The sequence below is a fragment of the Lissotriton helveticus genome, chromosome 11 (assembly GCF_964261635.1).
Source record: "Lissotriton helveticus chromosome 11, aLisHel1.1, whole genome shotgun sequence".
NCBI classification, from domain to species: domain Eukaryota; kingdom Metazoa; phylum Chordata; class Amphibia; order Caudata; family Salamandridae; genus Lissotriton; species Lissotriton helveticus.
Window position 1 is genome coordinate 884,151,722 of NC_136072.1, and position 21,765 is coordinate 884,173,486.

The window sequence follows — 21,765 nt, forward strand, 5'->3', positions numbered from 1 at the left end:
TGGTGTGCAATTTAAATGAATATGGCCCACACTGAAATGAATATGAGAAGCTTCAAACTGAATACAACATGCATTGGAATCATTGAAACATGGCAGAATATACCATACTATCTATTGAACTATATGAATAATACACATTGAGTTGGATATAAGATAAACCGAGACGTATAGCACCTACTCTAAAAGGAATATGACTGTTGGTGAAAAGAATACAACAAGAACTAAAGTGAATATAAATCTTATTGAAATGATATACACCAGTGCTGAAATGAATTTGACCCACACTGGAACAAATATGGCACATATTAAATAGAATTTGACACTTTTTAAAAAGACTGTGGCACACATGAAGTGAATGTCTGACATACAGCAATGAATTTAAGCCATGTACAAATGAATATGACACATGTTCGAATGAATAAAAGATCATTTGAAATAAATATGACTAATGTCAAAATGAATATCACTAACACTGAACTGAATATGACACATGTTAATATAAATATGATTGCAGTTGAAATGAATTTGATGTGCATTAAAATTAATACGGCCCACGCTGATATTAATATGAGAAGCTTTGAACTGAATACAACATCCATTGGAATCGATATGGCACATATAACATTGAATGTGACACCTTTTCAAATGACTGATTAAATAATATGACCTAGGCTTGGATGAATATGGCCTGTTTAAGATTAACATAACACACATTAAATAGGATGCATTGAAATAAATAAGACCAAATTGGAAATGAGTATGACACATTTTGAAATTATTCTGACCTACATTAAAATCAGCTTGATACATCTTAGAATTAGTATATCACACACCAAACAAATAATAAAGTCAGATGAAGTACATAAAATCTGGACTGACATGATTATAGCATGGACTGAAATTAATGTGTAGTTCACCTAATTGACTATGACGTTCCATGATGAATATGATATGCACATAAAGTAAAAAGGACTGCTACAGTTAACCAACAACTGCCTAGATAAATAAATATTACTGAGGTGGTTGATTCAGTAGCACTGGAAGGCACATGACATTGTGGTCCAATCAAAATACAGGAAAAGTCAAACAGGAAAAGCAACTTCTTAAAATGCTCAGTCCTTGAGTTTTTAGCCCTTAGTGAGCATGGCTTTAACAAATGCCTCTACATTTAGGGGTATATGCAAAAGAACGTGTGATAACTACAGCATCGTAACACAACTTTCAATATCGCAGCCCATCGCAGGAAATTAACCCAGTGTCAACATGGAATTTACAACAAGGAGGTAGCATGCGATAGTCACCAGATAACGTGTCAAATGTCAGCGTGAAAATCAACGCCACGCCACCAAAACTGCAAAACGCGAAAAATCATGCGATGAGGCCAATCGCAGTATAAAAAGTAGCGGAAACCAGCCACAGCCCTGCAAATCCCACGGGTCTGGTGGGAAAATGCACCATAAAACCACAGAAACAGCACACCAGAAACCAGCCAAAGCACGTAGCAACATGGATGCACCCTGACCCAGCGCAGAGGTCAACGCGAACCCCACAACTCGCACACACCACCAGCAAGGAACAATGGGGTCGGGGAAGGCCAAGGAGAAAAGGGAGAGGAAGACGGGGTGCAGACCGCAGGAACACAAGACCAGCGTCACGGAGGCGACAGAACACTACCAGCAACAGACCCACAAGCAGACCACCTGGAATGCAGTCGGAGTGCCGAGGAGGCAAAGGAGGCCAAGAGTCGCCAGCAGGACGTGACAACCTATACCAGGTACAAACCTGCTGCCAACAAGAAGGCCACAACGGTGACAGGAGGTGGCAGTCCAGCACCACAGGAGGAGCTGGAGGAAACCCAGGCCACAGTCATCAGTGTGGAGACTGTGCAAGGAGTAGGGAGTACGGACACAGCTCAAGAGGACCTGACACAATATCAACAGGGAGTGTAATGAACAGAAACTGGGGCACGGGGGAGATGGGCACAATGGCACAAATGTACAACGAGATGTAGCACACTGCACACCCACAATTACCCAGGATCATGTCCCAGATCCCCTTGGCACACTGCAGCACGCACACTTAGCATGAACAGCATACGCACATCGATGGCAATGTGGTACAATGCGCATAGCCGACACTGCAGAACAGAGGACATAACTGGCTTAGCACATGCCCAGAAACATGCCTACTACATCTGACAGAGCTGTAAAGTGTGAAATGGAAATGTACGCATACGACCTCACATCCGTCATGTAGTCCAAATGTACACTGTCCCGCAGAAGAATCCAGCATATCCCAAACAGTCACAATGTACATTGCCATACAGTCTGCATGTAAACCAGAACAATGCGCCAACATACATTCCAACACAATGTCAAAATACATCTCCCATGTACATTGCACTGGGGCACACAAAACCTCCAGAAAAGCACAGAAGACAATACATCTGCGATGCCGGAGAGGACCACCACACCAACGACATCGACGTCCTACAACAGTCCATGGATATCCCACGCAACCCACCACCAGGACCCGTGCAACCAAGCTACTCAGAGGAAAACACAGAGCCTGCAACAGACCACACAGCAGGAAGCACACGCAAGCACAGCTGGCTCACAACACTTCACTTACCCACGCACATGGCACCACAATGCCATGTGTCAGCACGCCAAAGGAGATGGCCCAATAGGTGAGAGTGGGAGCCGAACACCTGGAATGTGAACTAGAACACATACATAGGTGTCTATCACCCTTCAGGGACCACCCACACCCACAAAGGAGACCCACACTGCCATAGAGACACATGCAGATGCACTTTCACAGTACAGAACCACGACAAGGGGCGCACAAATAGCAGTCACACATCCATTTTGGCTATGCATACGACTGCCCTGGGCACTCCCCTTACAAATTGATTGGGTGACGACAAAGCTACATGTCCAAGCTACAACCCGGTGCCTGCGGTGACATGTCTGCATCTGGTGTACACAGCATAATGTAATGCCCTAGGGCCCTCATGCATACAACAAGACCACAGGGACACATGAATATATCATGTTGAACTGGCTACGGGCACGTGCACCCCGCCCCTTTATTGGCATGCCCACATGCACAGTGACGCATGTGCTGGATGTGTGTGGGATGAGTGTAAGTCAGTACACACGGAATGCTTGGTGTTGGCAACTTGAACATTGGACACCAGTGCAACAGAAACAGAAAACTCATGCATAACAGAGTCAACAGCTGACAACATGGAGTGAGCCGGAGAAAGTCCAGAGGACAGCCAACATGCAAACAGAAATGTCTGTGAGTTGCAGTGCACTGGGGTTGAGGCACTGGAGATAAGCGTGCTCATGTGAAGAAAAAGTCTCAGATTGTGTCCCTTCGATATATCCACATGATGCAGATGCAGTGGGGTGTGTTAGACCTGCATCATCTCCCACATCAACATACCAGGGCTCCCACACTGTTTGAGGTGACATTGCTGCGCAACCTCCCCACAGCACAAAACTCAATCAGTAACAGACAATGCCTTGCGGTGCACTGAGTCACTGACACCTGGAGTGCTGAGCAGGGTATCAGGCCGATGATGACATCCACGACAGGTCTGAGCAACTCTGTAGGTCTGTCAGGACCACCGTTTCAACACTGGTAGATGCATCAGAAGGGGTTCCAGACCTGACCAGCACAGAGTTAGTAGCCCTGGATGCACTGCAGCCGGTACAGGCACCTAGCCACGGGACGGTGACTTGCGGTGCAGTCAGATGGGCCATGCGACCTGAGCGGGTCCCCATCAATGTCCGAAGTGCATGTTGCGGAGGGTTGCGAAGACAGTGGAAGATGTCCTCCAGGGCACGATGCAGAAGATCTGATGTTATCTTGAAGCAACAAAAGAAGGAGTGGTAAGCGCAACCCTCGTTTTTGCCAACAATTCGGTATCAGCTACATGATTATGAAAACTAACCCCTAGTCCATAGAATCAAACGTCATCAATGTACGACCAGTGAGTGTCCATGAATGTCGGAGAACAGACTTAGTGGCACAGGTGCTGAGAGGGGATGCAGTCTGCAATGATGTTGGTACACTGATATGAACTCCACCATTACCAAATCAAGACTGCGACTGACTGGACCGCAGTGTAGGCTGGAGGCAGTGTTCAGCACGGCCCATTCACCGAGTGTCGCCGGCATAGGTTGCATGGCCCCACCGGCCTGCGTAGTTAAGGTTCAGTGGCACCACGTGTTCGGTCACCTCCATGTATTTCACCCGGTTTTAGTCCAGACTGAGCCGCATCTTCCTTATTCCTCTCCGTGCGACCACTGGTGTGGACTCTGCCATTCGTGATTTGCGACTAGGTGCTGGATGTGGGACCTACTGGTCCGCAGGGTAGTGGTCCCTCATCCACGTGTCACCGGCTGGTGTTGAACAGGGTTAGTGGCACCACGTGGTGCCGGCAGGCATTGAACAGGGTTAGTGGCACATTGTGTCACTGGCTGGTGTTGAACAGGGTTAGTGGCACCATGTGCAGCAGGCTGACGTTGAACAGAGTTACTGGCACCACGTGTCGCCGGCTGACATTGAACAGGGTTAGTGGCTCCATGTGGAGCCGGCTGACGTTGAACAGGGTTAGTGGCACCACGTGTCGCAAGATGCCCATATGGAACTATGCATCACTGATCGGGTGGGGTCTGGTGCTGAGGCCGCTGGCCCGGCTTTGGGGTCACTGCCATTCATGACTCAGGACACAGTTTTACATATGGGACCTACTGGGCCGAAGAGTAGGCCAAAGGCGGCAGTAGAGTACGTCAACGAGAAAGGACTAAATCTGGCCTGTGTCGTGGAGGCCGTGATGGTCTGAGGAGGTTACCAAGGTCGCAGGACTCGGGCTTGGAGCTTGCGCCGGCACATGGTGGGCCCTCCTTGACACACGCCTGTGTCGGCAGGTGATCAGTGTGGCCTGGCTGCGCAGGGGCGGACCTAACGGGTTCGTGGTCCAGCGTGCCGTGGTCAGGCAGGCGCACAGCATCGCAGGTAACTCCGCTCATGAGGACGGCATCGGCCTCGTGGTGGGGTGACAGGCGCCGCCCTGGCAGAGGCGTTGGGCTTTCCGGAAGAGGACCACGCCCAGGGCTATGTGCTTTTTATTCACACCCCTATGCTGTTGTGGTGTACGCTGGGCCATCCCACTCCAGTCGTGCTTGGGGGGGGGGGGTGTAACAGGCAACATTTCCACGCGGTCCCCCACTGGCTGGGATGGCATGGTTGCATCCACTGTCCACTACACTCCATACACCAGAGGTGTATGTCGCCATGGATATGGGTGTGTTTTGCATACTGCGGTCTGTCCAGAACTTCTCTGCCACTCTTAGCATTGTGTACTTTACCAATCATGGTTCTACTGCATCCTTCACACATGCCTGGTTACCACCTCTCCCCACATTTGGCTATTGTGTGGTTGAGGTGCCATGCCGTTGATGGCTCATGTTCAGGGCTTGCCCAGGTTACCATTGTAAGTTCTTCTGTCATGTTAGGTGGGTGGGCATGTTGTTGTGCATGTTGGTTTTGATTTTGTGATGTGTGCATTGCCAGAGTTGTGAGTTGCATGGTTGTGGAGTTGAGGTGAGTGGGGTGTTCATTTGGAATTTGACAAGGGGCTGTGCATTTCCCTTGTTGCCATCCTGGGAATGCTGGTTGATGATGGACTGTCGGAGGATGAAGTAATCATGCAGACTGGCTGTGTATTTACGCTTTACCAGCGTGTGGCGCTATTTCACGAAGTGTGTGTGTGGTGGCAGCTCCTCTGTTTTAATCCTCCCGTTTTGTATTTACTTTAATTTTGTTTAGGGCATTTATCCCTCGTTTTTAATTGTCTGGCCCGCATACCCCCACCTCTGCCATCCTAACTTGCACTCTAATTGGTGAAATTCACCGCGCTTTGCGGGTCCTTCGCCCGGTCTCGAGCGGACATCTTTGGTGAGTGGGATCAGCGTGCAAGAAGTCCTTTCTCTACCTTGCTCGCTCTGTATTTAGGCAGGCGAACTCGGTAAGCTCGCCCTTTACCAGCGTGTGGCGCTATTTCACGAAGTGTGTGTGTGGTGGCAGCTCCTCTGTTTTAATCCTCCCGTTTTGTATTTACTTTAATTTTGTTTAGGGCATTTATCCCTCGTTTTTAACTGTCTGGCCCGCATACCCCCACCTCTGCCATCCTAACTTGCACTCTAATTGGTGAAACTCACCGCGCTTTGCGGGTCCTTCGCCCGGTCTCGAGGCGGCCATCTTTGGTGAGTGGGATCAGCGTGCAAGAAGTCCTTTCTCTACCTTGCTTGCTCTGTATTTAGGCAGGCGAACTCGGTAAGCTCGCCCTTTACCAGCGTGTGGCGCTATTTCACGAAGTGTGTGTGTGGTGGCAGCTCCTCTGTTTTAATCCTCCCGTTTTGTATTTACTTTAATTTTGTTTAGGGCATTTATCCCTCGTTTTTAACTGTCTGGCCCACATACCCCCACCTCTGCCATCCTAACTTGCACTCTAATTGGTGAAACTCACCGCGCTTTGCGGGTCCTTCGCCCGGTCTCGAGGCGGCCATCTTTGGTGAGTGGGATCAGCGTGCAAGAAGTCCTTTCTCTACCTTGCTCGCTCTGTATTTAGGCAGGCGAACTCGGTAAGCTCGCCCTTTACCAGCGTGTGGCGCTATTTCACGAAGTGTGTGTGTGGTGGCAGCTCCTCTGTTTTAATCCTCCCGTTTTGTATTTACTTTAATTTTGTTTAGGGCATTTATCCCTCGTTTTTAACTGTCTGGCCCGCATACCCCCACCTCTGCCATCCTAACTTGCACTCTAATTGGTGAAACTCACCGCGCTTTGCGGGTCCTTCGCCCGGTCTCGAGGCGGCCATCTTTGGTGAGTGGGATCAGCGTGCAAGAAGTCCTTTCTCTACCTTGCTCGCTCTGTATTTAGGCAGGCGAACTCGGTAAGCTCGCCCTTTACCAGCGTGTGGCGCTATTTCACGAAGTGTGTGTGTGGTGGCAGCTCCTCTGTTTTAATCCTCCCGTTTTGTATTTACTTTAATTTTGTTTAGGGCATTTATCCCTTGTTTTTAACTGTCTGGCCCGCATACCCCCACCTCTGCCATCCTAACTTGCACTCTAATTGGTGAAACTCACCGCGCTTTGCGGGTCCTTCGCCCGGTCTCGAGGCGGCCATCTTTGGTGAGTGGGATCAGCATGCAAGAAGTCCTTTCTCTACCTTGCTCGCTCTGTATTTAGGCAGGTATGCTGTCGCGCAGCGGTCACGCGCAGCGGGGACGCCGAACTGACGCCGGAGTTACGCCAGAGTTCAGCCCGTCTGTGCCCGTCCGGACCCAGACGGTCCTAGGGCCTGTCGTTATACCCGTCCCTTTGGCGCCACCTACTACCGGGTTCCGGTATGGGAGGGAGGCTTTAATTTCTTGTCGGCCGCCCCATCCTACCATATGCAGTTTTGAACAGGAGGGCACTATTCCGTTTTTACCGTGCAGAGCCTGTATTACCGGCCATAACTCTGCTTCTGTTAAATCTGCTCTTTCCATTGCGTTACTGAACTGCCGGTCACTGCCGAGTCATGCTATTGAAATCAACTCACTCATTTTGGACCATGAGCTGGATGTGTTATTTCTTACTGAGACCTGGCTCTCCCCCAGCTCAGGCCCTGATATGGTCAGAGCACTCCCTCCAGGATTTCTTATATCCCATCTTGATAGACCGGTGGGGATGGGAGGAGGAATTGCTATCCTTTACAGAGATACGCTTGCGTGCAAGGTTCAGAACGGAGGGGTGAGTGACTGTGAGAGCTGTCAGTTCTCCCTTCGTTTGACATCTACTGTGTCTCTGGCAGGCCTTCTGATCTATCGTCCTCCTGGATCCCTGGGAAATTTCCCCAACTCTTTCTTAGAAACAACCGCACTTCTGGCCTCCTCAACTGCCAACTTTGTTGCCCTTGGGGACTTCAACATCCATCTTGATGACCCCTCTAATCTCCCGGGAGTAGATCTGCTAGATGATCTCAAAGCCTTTGGGATCCATCTGGCCAACTTGGGTGCGACTCATGAGAAGGGCCACTTGCTTGACCCCATACTTTCAAATCTGGACCACCTTAATTCATCTCCTGCGCTGGCCCTGCCCTGGACAGACCACTTTTTGGTGTCCGTACTGTGGCAGTACGACAGCCCAGCTGCGTTGGTCCCTAGGGTTCACACCATGGAAAGAGCTTGGTCAAGGCTCCCAGTTGACACCTGGGCGGTACATCTGGAGGCAACGCGGCCTCCCCCTGGATCTGACCCGTTAGTCGCCGATGCGAATCTACACATTTGGCTTACGGACTCGTTGGATACCCTCCTACCCAAAAAGAAACAACTCTCGAGGGGGAAGAGAGTGGGCTCGGCGCCTTGGTATACATCTGAGCTAAGAACCCTGAGGAAGGGATGCAAGAGGCTAGAGCGGTCCTGGAGGAAAGATTGGAGCGAAACGAGCCGGAAAGAATATCGGGCGGCTCTGAGTAGCTACAAATCTGCTATTCGGGTGGCAAAATCCGGATTCTTCGAAGAGAGAATAGGCTCTGCGGCCAACTCTTCGAAAGAGTCATTCAGGGTCATTAAGGAACTACTGAAAACCCCCGAACCTCAGGTTATTTATGTGGACCCACGCAAAAAAAGCACAGATTTGGCTTTCTTTTTTAAAACAAAAATCGATAAAATTCTGGCATCCCTTCCCAGGCTAGGTGAGGAAGCCTCCTTTGGTAGCAACTCCAGCTCTCAGCCGGGGATGCTATCAGTGGAGCTGGTCTCTCTTGGTCCTGTTACTTTGGAGGAAGTTCTCTCTGTATTGAGGACCATGAAGAGTGGCTCCCCGAAAGACCCGGCACCTATCAAATATCTAAAGCAGGTGGCATCCACCATCGGCGGCCCAGTGACGGACCTAATTAATCTGTTGGAAAGGTGCGGTTGTTAAGGCTCTCTTGAAGAAGCCTAACTTGGACCCTGCCGACCTTGCCAACTTCAGGCCTATCTCCCTGCTGCCGGGTCTCAGCAAGGTGGCTGAGAAGCTGGTGAATAGCCGCTTGTCGGACTTCTTGGAGGCTAACTCCCTCCTGGGCGATTCCCAGACGGGTTTTCGTCCTGGTCAGGGGACTGACACCGCCCTGCTGGCGGTCGTGGAGAATGCTAGGAGCATTCTGGATTCGGGGGGATCAGTGGCAGTGATCCTCCTGGACCTTAGTGCTGCTTTTGACACCGTGGACCATCAGGTGCTTATCCAACGGCTGTCGGGGGTAGGGGTCACCGGTTTGGCCCTCAAGTGGTTCGCTTCCTTCTTGGAAGGCCGCACATTTGAGGTGTGGGAAGGACATGAAAAATCATCTTCAGTCCCTCTCCAGTGTGGTGTGCCACAGGGCTCTTCGTTGAGCCCCACTTTATTTAACGTTTATATGGCCCCCCTGGAGAGTGTGGTACTGCCGCTGGGTATTAAGATCATCAGCTATGCTGATGATACTCAGCTGGTGGTAGGCCTTTCCCAGTCGGCTCACCAACCCGACCGGCTGCACTTGTGTCTGGATAAGATCTACACGTGGATGTGCAGCTCAGCACTAAAGCTTAACGGCTCCAAGACGGAACTGATGCTGCTGGGGAACTCTTCTCCATCTTTATCCCCCAGCAGCTGGCCTGATTGCCTGGGACCAGTTCCCACCCCCAAGCAGGAGATCAAGAGCCTGGGGGTGTGGCTCGAGCAGGACCTTTCATTTAAAACTCATGCTAAAAAGACAGCTGGCGTGTGTTTTGGCCTGCTTCGATCAGCGCGGAAGATTCTACCGCTGCTCCCAGCGGCTACTAGGAGGCTTCTCGTCCAGGGGCTTATCATCTCGCAGCTGGACTTCAGCAACGCGTTGTTCCTGGGCGCACCAGAATCTACCCTACCTACAAATTGCAGCAAGTGCAGAACGCGGCCGCCAGGCTCCTGACGGGTCTTCCCAGGCGTCAGTCGGCTCGCCCTGCGTTGAAGGCGCTGCAATTTCACCCTGTCAGGGACAGGGTGAAATTCAAGTCACTCTGTATCGCCCATAAAGTCCTGCAGGGGGCAGGTCCACCCATTCTGGGGGATATGGTTCAGCCCTATAAGGCCCCCCGTTCTCTCCGTTCCGATCATCAACATTTGTTGCAGGTCGGGAGGGTGCGGAAGGCAAGAACTGGTGGCAGAAGGTTTTCGATAAATGTGGCCACCTTATGGAATTCTCTTCCTCTGCACTTACGCTCGGAAGCCAGCCTCTTTCGGTTCCGCAAACTTTTAAAAACTTTTTTGTTCTCTGCTTAACGCCTGCTTCAGTGTGGTAGTGTTTTTTTCTCTGGTGAGCGCTGGGATGCCTACTGGTAACCAGGCGCTATATAAAACTCACAATAATAATAATAATAATAATAATAATTTGAAGGCGACATTGTTGGAGGTTCCACGGTGTTCTGTTGTTGTCTGTACATTGATGTGAGGCATATGCTTCCTGTTGTGGTGATTGTGTGCTGTGTCAACAGGGGGCACATGTAGGACATGTGTGCTGTGGATTGCCCCCAACATGTGCGTGCATCCGGCTGGGGCGTATGGTCCTTACTTGGGCTCCAGAAGATCTTGTGCATTGTGTTGGACGTATGGGGCTTTGGGTACCAGGGTGATGGTGATGTTCATGACAGGTGTGGGGGACTTGGATGTGGCTGGTTCTGAGACTCCTCCGACTCTGGCGGGTGCAGGTTGGGGGGTACCAGGGGCCAACATGTGCAGCCAAGCCAGCAGCTTGCTGTGGGGTGGGATGTTGGTTGTCCGCTGTGTTGGTGCCCTAGGCCTGTTAGGCGATGATGAGCAAAACACACAAGATGATGGACGGAATGTTGCACAATGGCAAAACATTCACTCCCAGTCACAGATCTGGGTTTAATCCAGCGATATTTAGCTCACCAAGCCACCCCAGTTCAGACATGGCCATATGCAAATCGGTCTTGACCCTGTGCCTCATGGGAACAGTCCAGCCCGAACTGCCAAGCCATGTCTTTCCTGGACCAGAATCAAGCATCTTAGGACCGGTTTCTAGCTATAAGCCGTCTTCAGCCAGGATAGCTTGACTCCAGTGGCTTAGTGAGCAAGGGACCCACGTCTGGGCATACCCTTCCCACATAGGGTGAACAGCAAAACACACAAGATGATGGACGGAATGTTGCACAATGGCAAAACATTCACTCCCAGTCACAGATCTGGGTTTAATCCATTGTTATTTTGCTCACCAAGCCACTCCAGTTCAGACATGGCCATATGCAAATCAGTCTTGACTCTGTGCCTCATGGGAACAGTCCAGCCCGAACTGCCAAGCCATGTCTTTCCTGGACCAGAATCAAGCAACCTAGGACCGGTTTCTGGCTATCAGCCGTCTTCAGCCAGGATAGCTTGACTCCAGTGGCTTAGTGAGCAAGGGACCCACGTCTGAGCATACCCTTCCCACATAGGGTGAACAGCAAAACACACAAGATGATGGACGGAATGTTGCACAATGGCAAAACATTCACTCCCAGTCACAGATCTGGGTTTAATCCATCGTTATTTTGCTCACTAAGCCACCCCAGTTCAGACATGGCCATATGCAAATCAGCCCTGACCCTGTGCCTCATGGGAACAGTCCAGCCCGAACTGCCAAGCCATGTCTGTCCTGGACCAGAATCAACCATCCTTGGACCGGTTTCTGGCTATCAGCCATCTTCAGCCAGGATAGCTTGACTCCCGTGGCTTAGTGAGCAAGGGACCCACGTCTGGGTACTAGGCGATGATGGTCAGAATGCATAGGATGTTGTCCCTTTCAGCCTGTAGTGGACGGTGACATTGTCAGATGTTGGGTCTGTGCGGCTGGTACACTTCCTGGGGGTCCGCTGTCTTTGTCTGTGCTGCATCTGTGGTGGTCCGGGGGATTTGGGGGGTGTTCCTGGTGTGGGTTGGGGTCCTGGGGTGGTGGTGGTGGTTCTTGTGGCCCTCTTGGGAGTCTGGGCCGCATGATGAGTAGCTCCATGGCATCTGTTGCCCTTTCGATGTAACACTGGGATGTGTTCCCTTTTGTGGTGCAGGCTTTACACCTGGTCAGAGCAGGTGTAAATTTCCTGGTGCTAACGCGCCTTATCGCCTGTTTGTGTTCTTATCGCCGATCTGGCTGGTCATTGAAATGTTGAGGTGTGATGTTGTTGAGGCTTTTTGCACGGGAACACCCACTCTGCATCTCATTAGCGATATTTGCGGAGGCCCTTTACATCGAAGTTTTTTGCGGCTGCTATCGCAGATAAAATGGTGCTGATCTTGTGGACCATCTCACCTCTTCAAAATCCTTCTTTTTTGCTTTAGATAGAGCTTTGTTGTGTGTTAATATTAACTGTTTGGAACAGCTGCAGAGAAAACTGGAGAGCCATTTGGAAATTTTAATTGCCATATTAACGGCCTACAATCTTTCTGGAAATGCGACCATCACTGTGAGCTTCATTTTGGAAGAGTTGTGTAGGCTCACTTCTGTTTCCATTACAAACATTGAAAACAAGATCACCAGTTTGTCAACTGTTTCTGCAAGTCATTTCCATACACCTGCAGCAAATCAAGGTGTATGAAGGCCAAGGTAAGTTCAATTTTATTATTTCAGTCACACTGTTTTGCAACTGGCTTTTTACAGTCTATTTTAATTCTGTTTCTGTAGGTTTCTTGTTTCAAAAGACAATATAGAGTAACTATGGGAGATTGGATTTTCATGGGCATCAATTGCATCATGTTTGAACATAAGTTCCTCAACTCTTTACAGACAAAGAGTTGAAATGAGTTTGTGCACATCTTCTGAAAATAAATTTACCAATAAATGTGATGCAGAGCTTGATCAACAAATCATAAAGTTTCTAAGTTCAACGCCTGATTCGGGAGAAAGTTATGTATGTGAAAGCTTGAGAGGTAGAGGACTAAGAATTCGAAGATGGAGAGTAAGAAATAGACTTCATCTTCTTGACCCTGTTGGTAGAGCAATTACACAACATACAGCTATTCAACGAAGGGTGTACCATGTGCAAGGTCCAAAACATTTATGGTAAAGCATTCCAATCTATCTTTCTATCAATCTATCGATCTATCTGTTAGACTTGGTATCTTTTGGCGTGTTTCCTCTGACCTTTTGCTTTCTGACCTCCCAGTTTTGACTCTGTTTTTGCTGGTGTAATGATTCTGCACACTTTTCTCACCGCGGTCCAGTGGTAAAGTGCAAGTGCTCCTGTATAAAATGTGCTATGGATTGGTGTTTCCATGATTGGTAAATTTTATTTATGTGTCAGTCCCCAGTAAAGTGCACTGCGGTGCCGGGGCCTATAAATCAAATGCTGTTGGTGGGCTGCAGCACTGGATTTTGCCACCCATGTAAACAGCCAGAAAAGTGTAACTCTTGCCTGCCATTGCAGAGCCTGTGCGCAGCCTGGGGGTACCGTGCCGACTTGGCGAGTGCACACACTCGCAAGTCCCTAAACTCTCCCTTTGCTACATGTGAGTCACCCCTAAGGTAGGCCCATGGTACCCCCATGGGCAGGGTGCATTGTATGTAAAAGGTAGGACATGCCCTGGTGTGTGTGGCATGTCCTGATAGTGAATTACAGCCTACTTTGTTTTCACTATTGCAAGGCTACCTGTTCTCCATAAGCCAGAATGGGCAGTTTTATCATTACATCCTATGATCCTAACTGACTCAGGGAACATGGTAGAAATTCAAGTTTAGTATACCTGAACTCAGAATGATAAAATACACCTTTTAGTGAAGTTTGTTTTAACATTCTTTGTTTGAAAATACCACTTTTAGATAGGTGTTTTCTGACCTAACCATCCAGCATGCCTCTGCTAGCATGTGTATTGTCTGTCTGGTTTGTGAGTGACAGGAGCTGAGGGGAGACAGGGTGATTCAGCCGGGCTGAATAGGCACATCTACACCTAGATGGGTGGGAGGAGTAGTGTCTAGGTCTGAATAGATAGGGCTGAGTTCACCATCCACAATGCTGGCTCCACTTCCTGTCGTGAGTCTGAGGGCCCTGGCTCACACGGACAAAGAAAGAAGGTGCGCCCTGGCAGAATGCACCCCGAACTGGTTTGAACGAGGTCCAGGCCCCTCTGCCTTCAGAGGACAGAGGATTTCCTGGTATAAATATTGGGGCCCAGACCCCAAGACTTTAGATTACTTCCAACTCAAAGAACCTGCCAAGAAGAAGAGCTGGAAGAGCTGCCAGGAGGAGTACTGCCCCTTTGCTGTGTTGTTGCTTTGTTGGTGTGGCCTGCAGTTGCTGCTACTGCCTTGGGCAGTGACTGGACTGAACTCTCTCTACTTGTGCTGATCATTTCCAAGGGCTTGAGGTAGAGCTTGCCCCCTGCTATAGAAGTCTCAGGAACATCCAAGACTTCAAGTCTGATGCGTCTAAAATGCCACTGCCGACACCCTGTCCTGAAGGCACCGCAGAGAGCACCACAGCAATGCCGCACCGTGACCCTGGTCTCCCCGACAATGCCTGCTGACGCCTCCACTGAGCCTCTCCTCGCACCGCGACCCGTGGGCACCGCCCTCCGTGGTACCCCTTACAACGCCGCTCCACTCCGGACTCAACGCCGCTGCTTGCACCGTGGTTCGGGGGCACCGCTCATAAAGTTATATCACGCACCGCCCTTATTTCGCATTGCAGCCTTGGCCTACCGACACCGGTGCCATTGACTCCAGTTGTCAGCTGACGACAGAGCTTCAGCAACAGCGATGACGCTGCTGCACCGTGACCTGCCAGTACCGTGATGAGCACTGCCTTCATCTCACACCGCGACCCTGGTCTCACCGACGATGCCATTGGACGCCGCCACCGAGCCGCTGCTTGCACCGCAAACTGAGAGAACCGCACGCCGCACTTTGCTCCGCAGCACCTGACACCTGCCAGGGCCCGCGCTCCTGATTCCATCAGAGAGGAGATCGACCTGCAACGGGCGTGACAACGAGAGGTCATCGACGACCTGCATCTCTGAAAGGTACTGTTGACGGGTCTTCCCGAAATCGCAGCTGACTCGCGATGCCTCGTCCAGCCAGAACTGTTTGGACTTGCTTGTTCACGATACCGTGATAGCCTGGATGGAGCTATCGACATCAAAGTACTGTATTTCCAAGACATCTTGCAACGCAACTATTTTTAAAGTACTGCACTGTGGATGCTTATTGTAATTGGTCTTGTATGGTATATACAAATATTGGATATTTTTCTAAACTCATGTGGTGTCCGTTTGTAGTGCTTACACTGTATTACTGTTGGTTATGTGCAAATGCTTTACACACTGCCTCTAAGATAAGCCTGACTGCTCGTGCCAATCTACCAAGGGGGTGAGCAGGGGTTATTTTAGGAGTGTAACTCCCTTATCCTGACTAGAGTGGTGGTTCCTGCCTGGCTTTGGTGCAAACCTTAACCAACCAGAAATCCCATTTCTAACACTATCTTTCTATCTGTTTCTCGATCTATCATGTATAGGTTACTTCTCTCTCTACGGGTGTCAGTGATTCACTTTAACAAAGTTTTATAAGGGATTTATTTAGGCAAAAACTAGAAAATACTATCTAAACTCTGCCCTTCAGTAACAACTTTGAGCTTCAGACTTTGCCCTGTTTCCTGAGAGTTTGCACTAAGGCCATGTGCCTCTAGTAATTTCTAAAATCCTCCTATAGCACATGGCTGTGTTGAGTGTTGTTTAACAGTATTGAATCTTGTAGTATTAATGTTTTCTGTTGTGTTCGTGTAGTTTTGTTCGGTGTAGTGTTTCTGTGTTGTTATGTTTGCTGTTTTGCTTTTATTTTGTGTTTTTGTGCCCTCTAGAGCTTTTGATGTTTTCTGCGTGTTCTTGTGTGGTTCAATTGTTTTTATATTTTGAGACAAATGTATGGGTCTAGGCAAAGGCACCATTCCTGCAAACCATATTGAGGTAGTTCAAAGTTGAAGGCAATTTGCAGTAGGCACTCAGGCTTTGAGGACTGGCTGTACACTGGGGCCCATATTTCTTTTTTTTCACACAATGCTGACACAAAGACAATTTTCTGCACTGCGTTGTGTGAAAGGGAGAAAATAAAAATGATGTGTATTAACAAAGATATGGAGCATAAGCCCCTTGAGATTACAACCACGCATGCAACCTGTGCACCCCAAATTCCTTTATTCTACAAAACACTTCATTCATTGATGGTGCAAAAGGCCACCATTTTATTAACATTTTGTCATATACAAACTTCAAAACACTTCAATCAATCATGCAATTCCTGCCTCCTTGCTTCTATTTTGACAGCACAACCCTTTTTTTACAGTGTCCTGAGCGAATACCCCTTTTGTCAGCAGGTCTAGCCCTTTTTTTGCAGCCTCTAGGCTACACCTTGCTGCCAAGTGTTGAAGGGCAGCACCCATGCCTGACCAGGGCTGCAAATACCATGTCCACCCTCTGCTGCGCCATGCTGACCTGCTGACTGCTCCCAGTGCCCCTGCGGTAAGGCATCCCAAGGACACGGGTTTGAGCAGCTCTTCTTTGGCTATTCAGATCTGACTGCTGATCCCTCTGTGCTGTCACCGCCATGCCCGAGCCCTACCTCTGCCTGTGGCTGCGATGCCCACATTTCAGGTGTGCGTGGGTTGGTCATCGGGGAATGCACATGCTCTTGGTGGGGGCCCGCCGCCCTTACGATCTTGTGCGTCCCCCAGGGGGCTCCCTAAACATCTCACTGCCCCACCCTAAACTCCTCCCCAATACCTCCTCTTTAGTAGTAAGTATGCTGTTTTGCCCATCCACTTCCCCGTTCCTTTCATGCCCACAAATGTTAGGAGCAGTAGAGGTGAAAACTATGCACAGAGTTTTGTGAATACCATTGTCAGTATGCTAGTAGTGCTATTGTACTACTACAAAATGCAGTTAATTACTAGCCCTCAGGGCAGTGGTGTAACACAGGCTCCTGCATCCCCTGGGGGGGGCCCTCAGCACAGCCCATCCATTTAAAACTGAGAGTGTTATAAAATTCACATCTTCCCAGCCAGTAGTGCTAGTTAGGAGGCTGGGAGGAATACTGTCTTTAATCAACTGTATTTTGTCAATGAAAAAGAAGCCCAAGTAGTCATACTTGAGCGATCAGGGTCAGAAAGGTTGCTGACAGTATCAAGTATTTCTTTAGTTTCCTTGCCAGAATTTAGGATTTTATTTGCTAAATAGGCATATTTAGCCCTCCAAATTGATTTCTTGTAGGCTTTTAGTTGCACCATAAAAATGTTCTTATTCTCCGGAGTATATGTTTTCTGCCATTTCGCCATAACTGGCAAAGCTCCAGTTTAGCTTTTTTTTGTTCCTCTGTGTATCATCTTGATGCTTCAGGGCGGTGAATTGGTTTTGTTTTCTGTCCCAGGGAGTTAAAGTCAGGGGCGGCGCGTCCATTGGGGCGTTGCCCCACTAGCCACATCACGCCCTAAATTTGTGAAAGCAACAGTTCATGAAACTCGCAGTCTCACTTGCGACTCGTGCTGAAAAGATCTTCAGCTGTTGAACCCGGGAGTCGGGACAGGCCCGAAGCAATCGGCCGCGGCGCTGAAGGGGGTGGGGGCCGAGCTGCGGCATCACTGAATGTGGTGGCTTGAGTAACAGTCAGTCTCAGACTGTCACACTGACAGCGGCGCGTAGTGCGCATGTTCGGGTTTGGGCTGGTCATTTTTATGACCAGCCAGAACATGCGCACTACAGCCACTACACTACGTTCCCCCAATCCCAGGCCACTAGGAGAGCGAGGGGGACCCGAGAGGCAGAGGGTTGCTTTCTTCATGCAGCAGCCCCCGGTCTCCTAGTGGGCGGGCCGTATTGGTGCCCTAGCCAATCCTGGTGCTGCTAATGCAGCTCCTGGATTGGCTAAGACACCGCGCAGCCTTAGCCTGAGAAGCATTGGGTGCCGCGCGTGGGTGGTGGCACTGCCGCACTTGACTAAATACGTATGGCCAATCACTGTGGCTTATGTAAAGCCATGCAGACAGTGATTAGCCATTTCGTTAGTAGTGACGTGACCTCGCGCACTGCAGTCCGTCACCCCGCCACACACCACACGACATACAGACCTCGTGTCCTACTGCTCATGACTGACGTACTTCAGATCACAGATAGCTGCTAGCTAGCAGGCATCCATCTAATTGATCATTGATTTTCTGACAACAAGACTCCATCTGATTCTGATGGATCTGTGTGTTGATGAAACAAAGAAAGTAAGATTCTTTTCCTTCTTGTAGCCGTAGACCACACCGTAGTAGCCTCAATCAATCCCCTGCACAGTGCGCACCTATGCCAATCAGGCGTGCGCCGGCCCGCCAGAACTACTTCAACACCGCCTGCTGCCAGGCCTGTAAGTTACAGGCCTCTGTGCCTGGTAGCAGGACTGGAGGTGAGTATGACTGTTGAAGTTCTGGCAGCGCATCATGATTGATTGGTGCTTGCTAACACCGGTATTAACGTCGATGTCGCTCAGTAAAATAGCACAGTCAATGAATGAGATTTTTTTAATCATGCACCATGGTGCCTGCAGTGATACATGCGGCCTGTGAGAAGAATATTAGGATTTAAAAGCTATCAGTGGGTAATCTCTTGGTGTGTGTTTATTTTACGTAGTCTGACTTCTTCTTGTCTTGTGAGTGTTTGTTTGACCAAAAACACATTGCGCGATAGCTGTGGTGATGTGGCGTCACCGCCACGTCCGGGGCTGGTTGTTGTGTGTGTAGTAGCGAAAGGGGGATGATCATGTGGTGGTGACGACGTGATGTGCAAAAAAGTAACTCCAAAGTATCCATATTATCTGAATATTTAATTTAAATTGTACATTGATTTGTGCAGCGATGGTGATGCTCACAGATGGATTAACCAGGGAACTTTGCAAACAGTGCCGACAGTAGCTAATCTGCTGATCACACTTTCAGTTGATCCTGTATTTGTAGACAGAAGCCACATTACCTGGTGAATTAGTAAAACAAAACACAAGTTTACTTGTCTAAGAAACAACAAGTAATGAAGTGAACTGTGTGCTTTTTGTCTAAAAAGCTGGGACGAGTGCTGCGTGTGATACGGGTCCTCGGCGGCCATGTATGACTAGACTATCATCGTCCCACTATAATTCAGCCTGAGTCAGGGCCTGTAGCAACTGTAAGACTGCGGTGCTCTTTAGGCTCAGTACGGGTGACCCGACTTTTCGCCTAGATAGTCCGAGTCTGTGAGGATTCCGGTTCCGTTCTGACCCCACATACATTCTTCCTCGGGCCGAGGCCGCAACGAGGGTGGTGAGTTTAGTTTGACATTCCTCTCTGCACCTAGCGCGCTGTAGGACGTCAGCCTTCCATTCTTCTGAAGTCGATACACGCAGCTGTATTGAGAACTATAAATTATTTCTATTTCACTAGGATGACTGACGTCACCTCCTCGAGAGAGGTAGGCATGGACAATGACATTCAAAGAAGAATTAAGGAGCATGAATTATACAACCAGAAGTCAAACCAGCAATAATACATATAAGCTGAGACCAGTGGCAACCATTAGTCAGTTAGACTGCTTTCTATTATAAAAGATGAGCATCCTGATAGATTAGTAGAGGAGGTACTTCCGCTTACAATGAGGGTCCTTGCAGGCAGAGAAATCATCATGCAGCTACCTGACATCTCGTATGGGGTGTCCAGTTTGTGACCAAAACAGGGTCCTTCATTCTCTCCCATCAGGTAATGGGGTTGGATCGTCCCTTGGGGGGATTCTTGGCTCTACACCTACATACACTCAAGGTACACTTAAAGTATGGTTCGCAGAATAGGAGTACGCCCAATTACTGCTTTGTTTATATGCCTGCATATATACATTGTTTTAGCACCATGGTAGAACTCTAGCTACTTTTTATGCTTTTGGTGCTTGTAATCACGTTACTCTGCTTCTGTATACTAATCATTGCAGCACACTTATTTTACGCAAGAATAACATTGGTTCAATAAATATTATTGAAAATGTCCCACTTTGTATGCTCTGTATATTTCTCTGAGAATATGGTGGACCCCTTGCCCAAGCTAGAGAGCTAACTCTGCAGGACTGACCATATAACATTTAGATATTTGATAACATTTAGATATTTAGATATTTTGACATTTAGATATATAAATTTATAAATATATCAAATATAAAATAATATATAAAAAAATATATAATATAATAATATATGATGTATAAAAAAATATATAATAATATATATGTAATATATAATAAATATTAACATATATAATATATAAATATATAAAATATATAATAAATATTAACATATATAATATATAAATATATAAAATATCTAATATGAAATAGTATAGTATATAAAATATTATATAATAATATATAATATATAATATAATATAATAATATAAATATATAATATATATAAATATATAGATATTTGATAACTTTATTTGATATCTGTATATAACTTTATATATAAACCTTACAAACCTTTTATGCAGATCTCAAATCTGCAAGCACTAAGAAACTCGGCTAACTAAATTTAATGATAGCAAAACTTGGGCATCCTTAGAGATAACAGTGTCAATGATCTGATAATGTATCTCCTTTATCCGTCCAGCGTAGGTGGGTTGCCATTGATCTTACTCCATGCTTTAAATTCAAAAAATATTTTTTTATTGTCATCCTCATCAACGCTCTGACCTTGAGAATCAGTCCATCCTTCGGTTCCACTGTGAAACACTCCTTTACTCATCTGTTATTACTACCATTCCAACAGGATCCCCTCCCTATGAAATATCATCAAAACTTAATTTACCTATTTTGTCCTCCTAAAGCAATCATCAAGCAGCTAGATATTTAAAAAAATAACATCTGGGGGAGGAAGCAACCTTCTACCCAATGAAGGGGACCAGGACCAGGTCCAGGCACGAGATACATGGGCACAGGGAGATCAAAACTTGTCCCCTTCTAGTGGGTGTAAAATACTAATTGCAGATGAAAATAGCATAACATATAAAGAAAGGTTCTGCGACTCTGACCTCGGAATGCTCACAACAGTCGCTCGGATCGGAATGAAGCCCATTGACCTGATACACACCCTGTCACCAATTAAAGCCTTGATCCATCGGCCCAAGGAGGAAGACACGTTGGAAGTTATCGAGGGCAAAGATCCAACGCATACTAGTCCGCGGGACACCTCACGATTAAATTCAAAGGTTTCATCTACTGGACGACGACACCTTCACTCACCAGAGATAGGAGATTTCACCAACTCCTTTTTACAAAAATTAGGTCAGATGATTGAAAGAACTTTGGACCTTACCCCCCCTCCGTATTGGGGACGTGGCAGTAAACCAGGGCAAAGAACGAGCAGGGATGTCCCCATCGACAGGCCAGAAGGATCGGGATGAGTAAGACGAGCAAGAAGACACCTCCCTTCTGACAACCATCAGAGAAGCTCAGAAGTCAATAGCCAAGGCCCTGATATGGCAAGCAACTAAAATGGAGGTCCAAGTTGACTTTCTACAATTAATAGCCCAGTGCCTAGAGAAGCAGGGCCACAAACTGGACGAATTGGAGGTAACAATCAGATATAATTAGACAATGATAGCTCGTACAAGCTCAATCGTCAACATAATAGATAAGTGGGCCGAATTGCCAGAAATCCTGGAGGATAGAGTGGCACTAACAA